General features: G+C 35.7%; 1 protein-coding gene across 4 annotated transcripts in view; it reads left to right on the top strand.

Moving 5' to 3' along the window:
* The window catches only part of LOC106872621 (glutathione peroxidase), a 131,820-nt gene that overhangs the window by 36,457 nt on the left and 79,873 nt on the right, over positions 1-15,490 (top strand). Inside the window, exons 4-5 of one of the 4 annotated variants that reach the window (XR_008266959.1) lie at positions 2,516-2,638; positions 3,610-3,954. The exons of 1 other annotated variant lie outside the window; for it this stretch is intronic. The gene's annotated coding sequence lies outside the window, so the exon portion shown is untranslated. Of the gene's footprint in view, positions 1-2,515; positions 2,639-3,609; positions 3,955-8,243; positions 8,554-15,490 lie in introns of those variants that run through there. 2 more of the 4 variants (XM_014919675.2, XM_052977455.1) reach the window with 2 other exon arrangements.

Below are 15,490 nucleotides of genomic sequence, written 5' to 3'. Positions count from 1 at the left end.
TATATATATATATATATATATATATATATCTAGAAATATCCATTCGTAAATTTCACTGACCAATTATATTTTTCGGCTGGACTTTGGTCAGTCCTATTACGGACAACAGGTGGCTGGTCTTTATAATGTATCAGTAAGTATATTAAACTAATTCTTTTATGGGCATGTTATTTGGATAATTATTAATTAGTATTCTTTGCGAAATCTTAAGTACTATTCTTTTTCTAGACTTATTCACGAATATCGTTATAATAAAGTACTTAATTTTCCTTTTTATTATATATACACCCTGTTACCCCTAAAGAAAGAATAACTCAGCAATTAATTTTCTAGTCATTTGCTCTTCGACTTCAAGCGTTACACTGCAAAGTGGAATGATTCAAATATAATAATCCGTCTTTCCTCACCTCGAGGTTCTGTTTTTTTCTTCTCTTATTTTGTTTTATGTATTTTCCTTCATTCTGAGGAAGCTCCATGTACCAGAACGGATGTACTATAAAATAGTTTTCAAAAAGGGAAACAAGTCCCTTGCAGTGAACTACCAGCAGCTCTCTCATATCATCAAAGTGTTTGAGAGGGTGATGAGATCACAAATAACCCCCTTTTTGGAAAGCAATAGACTGTTGAACCCCAACCAACATGGGTTCCGTAATGGAAGGAACTGACTAACGCAGCCCCTGCATCACCTTGATTTCAGCAAGACCTTTGACAAGGTGGATCATAAGATCCTCTTGAAAAGACTATCCAACACTGGTGTCTCTGGAAAGTTACTACAATGGATCAAGTGTTTCCTGACAGGCAGAACCCAACATGTTGTACTCGGAGGAGTAAAATCAAGCCCAGCAAAGTTTAGTAGTAGTGTTCCACAAGACACTGTGTTGGTCCCACTTCTTTTCCTCATTTACATCTATGACATTGCTAACATCATCAAGCACAGTAACATAAGAATCTTTGCAGATGATTCCAAGATACAGAAGGTCATCAATGAAGTGGGTGACCGGGCATGCCTTCAGTCAGATCTGCTGGCTGTCATCCAATGGGCAGAAAAGAATAATATACTGCTTAGCGAGGACAAATTTGAATTGATCCACTTCAGAAAGGAGGATACCCTGAAACTCCCAGACCCCCTTCCTTCGAGTGAAACTCTCATTGCATCCAACTACATTGGAGATTTGGGAATAATTGTGGACAATAGCATAAGCAGGGCGGCTCATATAAAAAGCAAAGTTGACATGGACCACAGAATGTGTTCTTGAATTCTCAGAAATTTACATTCGTGAGATATCCACATCATTATCCTTCTATTCTCCACATTTGCCCGACCCCGCCTTGAATACTATTGTCCACTGTGGTCTCCCTACATGAAACAAAGTGTCATGAAAGTTGAAGCCCTTCAAAGGTCAATAACAAAAAAAAAAAAAGATGTCATGACAGGGCTTAACTATTGGGGTCGACTAGAAAAGCACAAGCTTTATTCTCTCCAACGCCGCCGTGAGCACTATATCATCTACATGATGTGGAAAATATTCTATCGGTATTGCCGAAATGATGTTGCTATCGCCTCTAAGATACGCCCAAGACTTGGACACCGTACTATCCGCCCACAACATAAATCGTACTCGCATCACATAACAACACTACGGCACAATTATTTCACCTCAGTTGGCTCCGCTCTTTTTAAGATTACGCCAAAACACATTAAAGCAGAAACAGACCCCAACAAGTCTTTGGACAAATTCCTTCAAAAAATCCGGATAAACCTCCTACACCCGGATATGCCTCCATAATCAACAACTACAACTATCTCCTCGAGTGAGCATATTGTGTCAAAATATGAGACTCTCAGTTTACTCATCTCTTAAGGTTTTGCTACAATGTGATCTTCAGATTTCCATACTTGTATCTTTAGAATGAATGTTTCAGTAAAAATCAGTTAATCATAGGAGCTGTTGCATCTTTCTTGGAATAAGATTATATAGAGTATTTTGTGAGTGTGTTAAATATGGAAAACAGAAGAATAAAGAATGAGAGAGAGAGAGAGAGAGAGAGAGAGAGAGGAAGGAAAGAGAGGAAGAGAGAGAAAGAGGAAGGAGAGAGAGAGAGGAATTAGTGAGAGAGGAAGAGAGAGAGAGAGGAGGGAGAGAGAGACAGAGATGTGAGAGAGATAAGGGAGGCGATTCCCCGAGCGAAGTATTTTATACTATTTAGCCATAAACTAATGGGTTTCAAAGTTCAGTTCTGAGAGGTTCGACATTACCTTTCATCTCCAATGGAGTAGAAAAAATAGTGTACTGATGGTAATACTCAACAGATATAAAGTCATTTGCATACACACATTCACTTTAGAATGATAAACTTGCTTTTTACTTTGAGGACGAAATCGATCTGTTATCTCTGATAGTGCGTCGGCACATACTTTATATTCATCTTTGTTTCTTTTCATTTTAGTAACATACCCCTTCTACAGTAACGGAGTCGCCGAAGAAAATAAAGATCTAGTTCTCTAATATTTCAGGTTCAAATGCAGATTGTCGATGAAATAAGTGGCAAAGGATTTCAAACATTGGTGCGAAAGCACAGATTAGAGGAGATTGAAGAGAGGATTAACTTGGTCATAGTACTTATTTTATTGAACCTGGTAGGAACCGTTACAGATTTACTGACCCTGTCATCCACAGCCCTAGGGTGTTTCAAAAATGCCTAATACTTATACTGACACGAGAGCGATATCTCTATGTATGTTAGAGATCTACTTTATTGACCAGATATTAAATCAGGAAAGGAAAACTCTTAGTCAGCAGAATAGGAAACAAGGACCAAAATATTGGTTTCAAATTTTGGTACAAGGATGAAATATAAACTCGACCTCGGTGGAATTTGAACTCAGGTGGTAAAGACGGACGAAATGCCGCTGAGTATTTTGCTCGGCGTACTAGCGACTCTGTCAGCTCGCCGCCTTAAATACCAGAAATGTTGAGGGAGTTTTAGTTGGCTTTTACCTTCTTCACACCTAACGGAAACAATGGCATTTTCTAAATTTTTTGACTATTCGTTTTCCGGCAGACTACAAAAAAACTATTCTCTTATTTAATATGTTCTGAAAGTATTCCAGGAAGCTGGATTTCTAAACAAATATGAATTAATTATTTGTTTTTAACGAACATGTTTAGAATTGGTTGGAGACATAATGGAATGCAAACTTGTTTCATTGAATTTCTGAAGTCTAGCAATTATTGATTATTTGTTGTTATCAATTATTAACAATAGCAAGGAATATTTCTTTTAATTTGCTGACCATTGAAAATTACATTTTAGCTTGCGCATCTTAGTCTGGGAATGTGAAAAAAACATAACATAACAAAACGAAACAAAACAAATAAACAACATTAATTTCCGATTACTATAATTTTCTTAATTTCATTATCTCATGTAGAGCCGTGTTCAATGCTCACCGGCCTATCATTCCATGACGATGCTAGAGAAAATACTTCACATTACTTTAATAAGAATGTATGGAATGAAAATATAAGGGAATGCTTTTGTTTAAATAATTTTTAACATTATCGACCGTATATACTTAACGTACACGACTTTTATATTTGCCGGTAGGTTCTGATTTGTGCGCGAGTAATATCCACCTCACCGAAAAACCAGCCTACTGGGAAATACACATGCAGTGTACCGTATGTGGTCGACGATGTTTATTACACTAGTGCTACTTCTATTTCCTATTTGAAATAATTTTTATTTGAATGATTTACTACTCCTACAGTTATATTCAATATTATGTGATAAACTAAACAAACAAAAGTCCTGTTGCTCCCGAGCTCTTAGTTTAAATATGTTTTTATGACACCTAGTCTTTCGTATTAGCTATTTAGTGTTTCTTATAACCCGCAAGTGTCCCCGTAATTGTATTGAATAAAACTGAGTTACATATAATTTGAAAGAGAACTAATGTTTTGATTAGTGATCATTTACACAGCATTTGGATTTCATAGTTTTAGTAGTTTTTGATTTCCCACAACGGACATCGCTGCACTCCACCAAGCAAACAAACATGACAATGGCAGAGTCATTCTTGTTTTTGTGATTGGCTATATTTTGGTAGGGAAATTATGGTTAATCAGAAGTAACTGAAGAAGATTTGCTACTATTTCTAGCTGTACGATCGGCCACAGTGAGGCTCACTCATTGGTTTATTGCTTGTTATTATTGCTGTAGTTTTGCCCAGGTTTATCCCTGATAGAACTGTCCTTCGGCATGCCGATCGATGCACAAGCACTCAACTCTGCATCCACTGCATCTTACAGTAGAAACAGCTGCATGATAATGAAGCTGATTGCATATGTATGTATAAGTGTGTGTGCATAAGTGTGTACACTTTTGTTTTCATGAAGCTCTCTAATTGAGTAATAATATAATAATGCATCAACCTAGTTTCCTACAAAACACACTATTTGGCTTTAACACCATGTGGCACTCTGGAAACTTTAACTGATTTCACTCTATTAGAAGCATTGAACTAAACTCTCGGTTCACTCATCTCTTAAGGTTTTGCTACAGTATGATCTTCAGATTTTCATATTTGTATCTTCAGAATAAATTTTCTGCAAATATCAACCAGTCATAGGCGCTTTCGCATCTTGAATAACTGAGGACCAAAATGCAATTTCCAATATGCAGTCTGCGCATCATATTGCAGTGTTTACCCGAAGATTTCGCCTCCAATATAGAAGCGGCACAGTTGAACTTTTGAGTCAGATTACATCAGTTGCTGTTCCTCTGCTCTTATCTGCATTCATTACATGCATCGGAAACATGTGCAACATACCACAAACAATGTTATAATTTTTCATGCATTGAAAATGAGAAAACTGAGATATGAATATGACAGAAATCAAGTTGTGAAACACTCTCATTCTTGTGAAGGTGAAGATCCTTAGCTCAAAAATGATATTGGCACAACGGGATCTCTATCTCGACCGTATCGAAAGAATGGATGAACTTCCGTTGGTAAGGAAACTCCTCCCGTCATAATATTCTGGAGGTACAAATTAGGAAAAATCCAAGCTCAGGTAAAAGGATGTGGCTACGCTTAACACGAAGAAATTAGTGATTGACATCTGTAGGTGGACCAGTCCCCTAAGGACAAAAATCAATGGAAGACTTAACCTACTTTCAATGTTCGTACTGTTGGTATTGCCGTTTATGCTGGATACAAACTTTTGCTTGTTTCTCTGTTGTCTATAATGCTTTTTTACTTCCTCCCATTTGGTTGTTTGGTGTTGGGAGCTATTTCGATTGTGTGTAGGTTCAAATATATGTATTTGGTTTCTATGAGGAGTCTATCCCTCCTTCACTATCTAGAATGAAGTTGTATGCATATGACTCACCACTGTATCTTATAAATCTGATCAGTTTATAAATGCACTGACGACTAAAAGATATGGGTTTATCTCATAATAAATTTCAGTGTGTATACACACATACATTATATGTATACCACGTATGTTTGTGTATTTGTGTATTTGTGTGCGCACGTGTATTATACTAATGTGCTTCACATAAAAAAGATTTTTACTGCCATTTAAGTTGTACTGGAGAAATTTGAAATATTATTTATCGTGTTTACAAGTATCTTTTTATGTGTGTAAAGATTTTGTTTAAAAATATATTTTGCAACTGTGTTGTTGGGAAAGGAAATAGCAAGGTTATTTACTATTTGTATCATTAATGTTTATAATATTAATAACATTATTATATCTAGTAGAGTTGTGTATATTTCAGGGATATTTATAAATCATGCTCTTTGTTAGTATTTATGTAAATATTTTGTAGACTTTGTAGGAAACATAGAGTCCGCCTAATGTGTATTTTTTAGTACTGTCGTTCTCTGATAGAATACGCACATACTGAGAGATATATTTGCGTTGAGAATGATCGTTTGATTAACATTCTAACTGCGACCGTCCTGTTTTTTTTTTTTACTTATCATTTTTACCTGTTTGTGTTGTTTAGTCCTTACTTTCCACGGATAGCTTCTACATAGACATGATAATAATAGCAAGTTATGATAACATTAGTTATTTTTTTTCATTCAGCCTCTGAACGACAAAAACTAAACAAGATAAGCAAGACTCTGATCAAAAGTATTTCTGTTGTGAAAAAAAAAAAGATTTTCAGGAAACTTAATTGCTATATCTAGCTAGGTATCTCTAATATTTGTTCTCATAAACTTAATATATTTTTAATTGCACTGTTACTAGATCAGTAATAAAATTTGGGGATTTGACAGTGTTTTACTGAACAGATTGATGCCAGTGGATGTTTAATAACACATCAACCTAAAATGTTTATTGTCTCAACGACAGCCATAACAATATTTCGTTGACATATCTATCTCATTTGCCATTTCGACTATCACCAGCATTATCATGATGGCTGAATTAATTCTAGTAACGGTAAAGGAGATCGTCATTATGGTGATGAGGTTGTAATAAGGATGAGGATGATGATAATGATGAAGATATTAAGACTAACGAAAATAATGACGATGATTGTCATGATAACCATCGTCTCACTCTATAGCTTTAGTTTCTTTACTTCTTGGAATACGGTCCGGTCACCTATCCTTCGATGATTTTCTAGAGGTTAGAATCATCTGCAAAATTTTCCTTCTACAACATATGATGGCACTTGCAATGACATTTATGCAGATAATCAAAAAAGTGCCAACAACTTACAACCGTGGTCACTCGCCCTGACAGAAACAACAAGGAAATGTTTCACAGACTACATTCCACCAACCTACAAGCATACGTTGGTTAATGTAATCCACTGTCTGAACTCGGAGAAGTGGCTCTGATTAGAATACTTTCAATCATAGTTCTACTCGACGAGTGGTGAAATATAACTAAACATACAGCCTGTTGCAAAACACCTTTTAGTTTTATTCATTTCTATTGCTCGAAATCTAAAACGAATTCCCCTCTAAATTAATTTCTTTATTTTTGTTTTTGTATAGTTTAACTTACCCTGATCATTTGTACTTGTTCTCGAGCTTCAGGCCTAATCTTGGATTGCATTTGTACTGCTATATAAAACAAAATACCTGCAGCTTTCTCAACTTCACAAACTGAACTGAATATCGAACAGTTGTATTAAGGATTTTTGTACTCTCTTATCTGTTCTTATGTTTAGTTTGAAACGATAATGATCTCAGTCTTATCACGTGAATGCATTGATGTTACTGGCGATTTGTTACCGTGTTGCATTTAGTTGCAAATACCATGTGGAATCTATATCTGATAATGTCATCATAGCCTGTATGAAAATTGTTTCACGATTACATTATTTCCAGTTTTCTGATTCGTTGTTGTAAATGCATGATCAAACGCCATCAGAGTAATATAATATTGGGTCCATTGTAACAATTTGAATCATGAAGTTTACAACATTCATGTCTACACTGGAACCGATAGTCTAATATAGATTGTGGTCTTTACGTTTGTGGTTTCATGTGATGTTCTTCGAGTGCATTCTAACAGCCAACTAAAATACAAATCAGATACGTGTGAAATAAACCACGAAAATAACGAGGGGCAAATTGTTTAACAATTTTGAATTTGTGGATAATGAATTTATTGATTTCAACAAAATTCCCATGAGCTCTGTTGTCAAAACCTAATACGAAAAAAAAAAGAAAAAATTAAAAACAAAAATACCCGCCATTAGCATAATTTCATTCAGAAGACAGGGTCGTAATCCTGAAACCTTAACAGACTTACGAACATTTTTTTCGTGTCTTTAGTATGCAAACGTACACACGCACACACCCCACCCACCACACACTCACACAAATGTACACACTCACACCATGTACACACAAACACACACAAGCACAGATACATATGTGTGTATCTGCATTTGTATATATGGGAGTATATTAATATATATATATATATATCTACACACATATGAGTACGTATATTTATTTGAGTATGTGTATGTGAATATATATATATAAGCGTGTGTTTGTATGTGTCTATATGAGAGAGGGGAAGAGAGAGAGAGAGAGAGAGAAAGAGAGAGAGGGAGAGAGAGAGAGAGAGAGAGAGAGAGAGAGAGAGAGAGAGAGAGAGAGAGAGAAAGAGTGAGTAACAGAGATAAAGAGGGGAATGGATTGACTGATAACTGGAACCGGGTTCTAATGTATTCTCATTTTCGCTTTTAATTCCCAGAAATGGTACAAATATGACTATTTAAATTTATGAAATAATCAAAGCAAGAATTTCGAAGAAGAGACTGACAGTTAAATGAGTAAACACTCCAAAAATGTTAGTAAAGCAGTGTGAGAGCGTTAATGACAGATTCACCCAGAAAACCGTTCCAAAGTGTCGAATGGTCTTGATTAAGCTCAGTATGTGGTGTGGATATAAATTTTTATGCATTTAATTGATCCATTTCATACTGGAACACCGCTCTTTTGTCATCCTGCTTTTGTAACATTTAATTTCGTAATTTTTGCCAATTAAAGTTTCTTTTCTGTTACCTTGTTATTATTTATTTGTACTTTATTATAAACACATTTTATGTATTGATTATTGAGAAAAGAAAATGAAATGCTATTTTTTTTCTATCCGTTATCAATTTTTCAGTGAGAAAAGAGCAACATATGTAGTAATATTAGTTGTACCCAACTGTTATTGATATGTTAATTTTCTTTATACAACATTTTGAGGGCTGTACCCTAATTTCACTTTGACTAGCTTCAATTCTCGAAACATTTTCCCCCCGTGAAGTTATTTCTGACTCTCCCTTGGATCTCGGTGCAGTCGATTAAATCAATTCCAGTACTTAACAAACATTTGTTGTTTTATCGTCGTGAGAGGAGTGAGTGGTTGATTCGTACAAGGCGAGATTTGGATTCTGACTTTACAGAAACGCAACTGTAACTAAATATGGCAAATTTTATCAAATTCTCCTAGGTTTCTATTATTTTGTGTTATGATTCTAATCTGTTTCGACAGTGAATGTTTATAATATTTTTATTTAGTTGATTTTTTTGCAAATTTTTGTGCCAATTTGCAAAAACCTGTTACACAAATCTGTAGCAAGCTTTCCAATGATGGCTGGAATTTACTTTATGATTGTAGTGTTTATAATCCTAGTTGCATAGCATTTTGCAGTAGGCTTCTGAAAATGCTGGGCATGTATTTACATTATGGTGAATTTACTACCTGCTATTTCATAACCTATTGACTTCTTCGCTTGGTAACTTCATCGGAAGTTAATATTATTCCAAGTCAAAAACTTCGCCTCTAAATTCCGTGTCATACCAAATACACTGTCAGTAAATTTACCGACGTGACTTCTATCCAGAGAAAAAATTATTTAAAGTAACTAAATATAATTTCAAGCTTTAATTCACAGTATAAATACATCACATATCACATTCACTTCCTCCCCCTCTATCTCTATTTTTCTTTCTCTATATTTGTGTATAGTTAGATAGAAATGATAGAAGGATAGAAAAAGAAATCCAAGTTACCTTTCAAAAATAAAATCTTAAAATATTCAGTGGAATTGATCAGAATATTTTCAGTTGGAAAAAGGAAGGAATATTCTAAACAAATAAGAAGAATGCCTCTCAAGCAATCCAGAAGTTTAGATTTTGATATTTTTACAGTGCAATGCCGATATCTCATTTTGTTATTGGAATTTCAACCCTAGTGTTGGTATTTTCTAATATTCTTTTTACAACATTTCAACAGTCTCCAGGTCGTAGAATAACATCAGTTGTCTTTGAATTTGTTTCGCTTCATCGGTGAAACACAACATATTTAATCTATGAATAAAACTTTTAAATGATAATTATCGAGGTATTTTACTGGGCGAAGTATGAAATGCATGACAATATATTTGACGACAATGAATTCGGCTGGCAATAAATTTATTGGCCATGTATTGATTCGAAATGTAATTACGTAATTAACTTGAAATGAAATTACAGACGATATACTTTTCAACGAATTCACAGCAAACCTTTTCAGCCTCAGTCCAAATAGTTATGTTTGCTGCCTTCTCTACTCTTAGTCAACATTAATTCAAACAAGCCTTGTGGTAGATACCATTATTTCCTGAGATCATTTAATAAGTTTGATCTTCAGCAGATGCCAGATGATTCTACTTCATCAAAGGTCCTTTATATAATCCATTCTAGTATCTCGCATTCATAAGTATCTGTCCCCTGTCTCAAATTATTCATGAAAAGTAATATTTCATAATAAAACTATCACACTCACATTATAACTGAAAGTAGCTACATTCTGGAATGTTCTTCGTTATTTGTAGTAAGTTGTTGCTGTTGTTGTAGTTGTTGTTGTTGTTGTTGTTGTTATTATTATTATTATTATTATTATTATTATTATTATTATTATTATTATTATTATTATTATTATTATTATTTATTGTCTTTGCACAGCTTCTAACGCTGGAGATGTACTACGGTGCCAACTGTTCACTACCAGTGAACTAATGTAACACCTCTTATTTTTCGAGCACCATCCGGAGTATTCGAGCGGTTTCAAGCAGTGATGTTTTCTGCAAGTGCTCCACCCTTATTGCAGCCCCTATTTGTTCCATGTACTTCTCAATATTTTTACTCGCTGTTCCCAGGTCTCCGACAATTATTGGTACTACTACCACCTTTTTCATCGACCACAACTGCATAACCTCCCAAGCTAACCTGTCATATCTATCGACCTTTCTTTCTTCCTTATCGCATACCTTGTTGTCAGCTGGGCATACTATACCTATTATCCAGCATCGTTTGCTTTCTTTCTTAATTAATACTATGTCTGGCTTCCTATTCTCTATTTTATGGTCGCACTGAATCATAAAATCCCATAAGACTTTTGCATTATCATTTTCGATGATGCCTTCAGGTTTATGTTCGTATCACTCTTTTGCTCTGTCAAGTCCCATACTTGTTGCAAAGTGTCCAATGGACAATATTTGCTATATTGTCATGACATCTCTTATATTCTTTCTGCACTAGTGGCATACATTGACTGGTAATTTGCCATACGGTTTCACCATTTTGTCCTGCACTTATCACTTTCTGATGTGTTGTCTATACTGTATTTGATGTAATTCGTTCTTAGTGCTAGATCTTGGGCAGCACAGATTAGAGCCTCCGTTTCGGGTTTTAAATTACTTTTAGTCATCCATAGCCTTCTTTTTTCTCCATTTGTCTTACCTTCAACATCTTTATCAAATTGTCCATGCATTCTTTTCTTAATCCACCTATTTTCAGTTTCATTTATTCTCAAGTGCTTGTACAGTGCTTTATCTTCGCAATCTTCCATCCTACACAAGTCTGACCTTCATACTTCCTATAATAGTGGTTCAGTGGCATTTTTTACATACGATGCTATGCTGTTTTTTTCTGCTCTAATGCTGTGTTCGCATCCGATCAGTCCTCTTCCCCCTCTTTTTCTTGATGCATACAGTATGTCTGTCTCACTTTTTGGGTGGAATATCCCATATGTAATCAGCAATTTCCTTGTCTTTCTGTTTAAGCTGTTTAGTTCCTCTACTGTCCATGCGATTATGCCTGCTCCATATCTAAGGAGTGAAACCGTCCATGTGTTGACAGCTTCAATTTTATTTCATCTGTTTAATTTCGACTTAAAGATCAGTCTCAGTCTGCGCAAGTATTCCACCTTAAATTTTTCTGTCATTTCCTTCTCCATCAATTTATCCATTTCCAGTATTCCCAAATACTTAGAGCCCGTCTCTTCAATTTTCTTCATAACCTCCCCACGACAGTATCGCTAGCCCGTCCATACATTTGATTTTGTCTCTCTTCAAGACTGACACACCACACGTTTTCAGTCCGACCTCCATTCTGATATCAGCATTGAAAGTATACACTGTATCAACGAGGGAACTGACTTGGGCTTCATCTTTACCATAAAGTTTGAGGTCATCTGTGAATAACAAGTGGTTGACTTTTTGTGGGCGGTTCTTGAACACATACCCAGCCTTTGCTTTCCTCAGAATCAATGTTAGTTATATCATGCATTGTACAAAATGCCTCTCTTGATTTCTATTGTTCCTACACTTCTTCCACATGCTATCAGTTCCGTCCCCCACTTCGCCATACTTTTTTCAAGTAATCGCTCAACATTCGATGCAATATGAAAGTTCATACGTTCTATAATCCAGGAATGTGTGATCATATCGTACGCCTTACGATAATCGATCCATAACATGGCTAAGTTAGTTTTCCTCCTCTTGCAGTCTCTAAGTACAGTTTTATCTGCTAGGTGTTGATTCTTGGTACCTCTGCACTTACACTTGCAACCCTTCTGCCCATATGGCAGGACTCCATTTTTTCCAGATGCCCGTACATTGACTCTGCGACTATTCCAGTCAATAATTTTCACATAAGTGGCAAGCAGGATATCGGCCTGTAATTGTCTACCGTATTGCCTTTTCTATGTTTTTCAAGCACAGAACTGTCCTACCCATTGTTAACCACTCTGGTGTTACTTGGTCGGCATTTAACATGTTGCTGAGTTGTGCAGCTATTCGTGCATGACATTCACTAAATCTTTTGATCCAGGAGCCTTGAACTCCATATAACCCGGAGCCTTCCAGTTGCCCATGCTTTTGCTGATTTCCTTCACTTCCCTAACTGAAATGCATGGTTCTACCTGTTTTAGATAGACTACTGTTTGTTTCAGTTCTTGCAACCATTCAGCATCCTTCTTTTGATCCTTGTCTTTGCTCCAGATATCACTCCAAAACCTTTAACTTTCAATGTTATCATCTGGTATCAACTTTTCATTTGTACACTCTCCATTTATTTCTTTGTAGAATCTCTTCTAGTCTACTCTGAATAACCTATTCTGCTGGTAACCCTTCATTCTTCAGTCGTATCTTGCCATCTTTGCTTTCTTTGCAACGAAGTGTTGTTTCAGTTCCTCCATTACCACTTTCAGGCCCTTTCTTTCAATATTATACTTCCTAGTCAGTGCCCTGTATTTTTGTTCGCTTTTAAGCTTCCGTTTTTCTTTTCGGTCTAACACAGAGATTTCCTTCGAGAGCATCTGTAAACCCGCTTGTATTTTTCTTTTTTACCATGGATCTTTTCCTTGACAGCAACAACCACATTTTCTGCTACAACAATACTTGATCAAGGCAGCTATCGTTCTCCTGTAGTCTTGCCTTTAAACTGTCGAAGATCGCCTTTTGCCCATCTGTCATGTCACCATTAGTTTTATTATTTTCTTCCAAACCATCCATATGTCTCTCATCGAACATGCTATCACTGTTCCTTTCCTGTGGTTTATTAGAGATTTCACCTCTGCTTTCTGCCATGAGATTACTTTTATCAGTAGGAACTGTATTTTCATCGTTTCCTATGGTGCTGTTTTCCAATATCCGTTTTTTGATAGCTTCGAACTCTAATTCTGTGAATCAACGATTTTTTCTTATTGTTCTAGCTTGATCACATAATCTCTGTTCTGTGAGTTGAAACAATCCACTTTCTCTCCATTGATCATACATGCGTTGTTGGTATTCCCAAACATGAACACCATCTTCGTGTAAGGGGTTGCTCAGGTAGTAACACTATATGACCTCAGCATTGATTTGTTTGTTCCATCTACGCCGTGTGTGCTGGTCCATTGCTGGATAACGACAGGCTGGAGTCGGACCAGTATCTCTGAGCCTGCCGGGTGTAACACTTTCACCATCTAGGGCTTCAGTTTAATTACCCCTGTTATTCACAACATTGTGTTTTTTTCATTGTCACTCATATGAAGTAGCGATTATCAGGCTGCGCAATTACCAGTGTTTTTATTGTGACACCTTCACTAGGTGTATTATCGATCAGGAAATGGGGAGATTCCAACCGCTTCCTTTCATTATTATTATTATCATCACTGGTATTATTATTTTCATTTTTTTTTACTATTTGTTAATATTTCCTCTGATCCGACAAGAGTCTAGGCAAAATTATTATTATTATTATCATTATTATTATTATTATTATTATTATTATTATTATTATTATTATTATTATTATTATTATTATTATCATTATTATTATTATTGAGTGACAGAGCTGCGCATGCCATCAAAATGAGGCTGGGTTACGAATATACGTAGCCCAATATATGAGGATACACTGGGCACATACATCACAACCATATGTGCGTGACATGGTCATCTTTTATCATTATATATACCATATGACCTTGCAGGTAGGGCCCAGTTAGAATTTTTTTTCTGGCCAAGTAGACCTGAAAAACTAGTTCACGCTTTTGCTGGCATTACAATTCAAGCACGTTCTAAATATATTAGAATCCAGTTGCAGAAAGAAGCCTGATAGTGATATCTCCATTTCTCCATGGATTTTGTCCGAGAATATGTACTGAAAAAGGTAATATAACTCTACTTGCTCTTAAAAGAACAGTTGAAGGAACCACTAGTCAGTATGTAGCATGACGTCTGCTCCATTAATAGACATGTAGAAGCACATGCTTTGTCCCTAAAACTGAGGGGAAAAGCGAGAAAGTAGGCTAAACTTGTGCATCATAGACATACCCACAGATTGATTCTACAATATATGAACCAGAGTTAAAACGGATCCCAACAAGGGAGTTTGGTTTGTCGTCAATTTTGCAGCAGTGTATGGACAGTTGGTGAGCACCGAGGAAAAACAGAAAGACATGCGGTTGGGTTTGTGAGGAAATTTATCTCTTGATGGCATGAAGAATACAGGAAAGTATAGAAATTGCATTCCAGTGACCGGACTGCAGTTTGAAAGTTAGAATGCTGTGTTTTGTTTGCGGATTATTTTCACTTCATGAAAATTTTTAGCCTTGCTTTCGTCTTCCTGATCTGAAGAGAGAAAATGTATATTTCGATATTTCTTTTTCTACGAGAGTTTTAAAAACTTTAACAAGGAGAGCTGCAGTCAGCTCGTAAAATACCCGTACTTATTCAAGATAATAAAGTTAGATTATACATGTAAGAGAGGAGGGATTTTTCAGAGAAGTCTGACAGTAGGCCTGTACATGAGACGAAGTAAAATTTATGGAACTATAAGCCTGGTGAAGAGAAAACAGAGGAAGAAGGACAGAAACAACTGAAACTCGTGTGACACATGGCGGCACATTCATTTTAAATGATGTATGGAGTAAAGAAACACGAGAAATATCATCAACAAGAGGGGTGAAAATATCGGTACGTAGAACAACATAAAGAAATGACACTCGAACTACCCGCAAAATATATTGTGAGTAGGTCTAAATGCTAACGATACATGAATACCATAAGGCCATCAGTAACTGCGTTACAAATTGCATTACATGAATACGCATATGGACGTCCACACACACACACACAAATACATACATATATATATATATACATATATATATATATATATATATATATATACATATATATA

Source organism: Octopus bimaculoides, chromosome 2 (genome assembly GCF_001194135.2).
Source record: "Octopus bimaculoides isolate UCB-OBI-ISO-001 chromosome 2, ASM119413v2, whole genome shotgun sequence".
NCBI lineage: Eukaryota > Metazoa > Mollusca > Cephalopoda > Octopoda > Octopodidae > Octopus > Octopus bimaculoides.
Note: the sequence above shows the minus strand (reverse complement) of the source record. Positions and strands in the feature narration are given on the sequence as shown.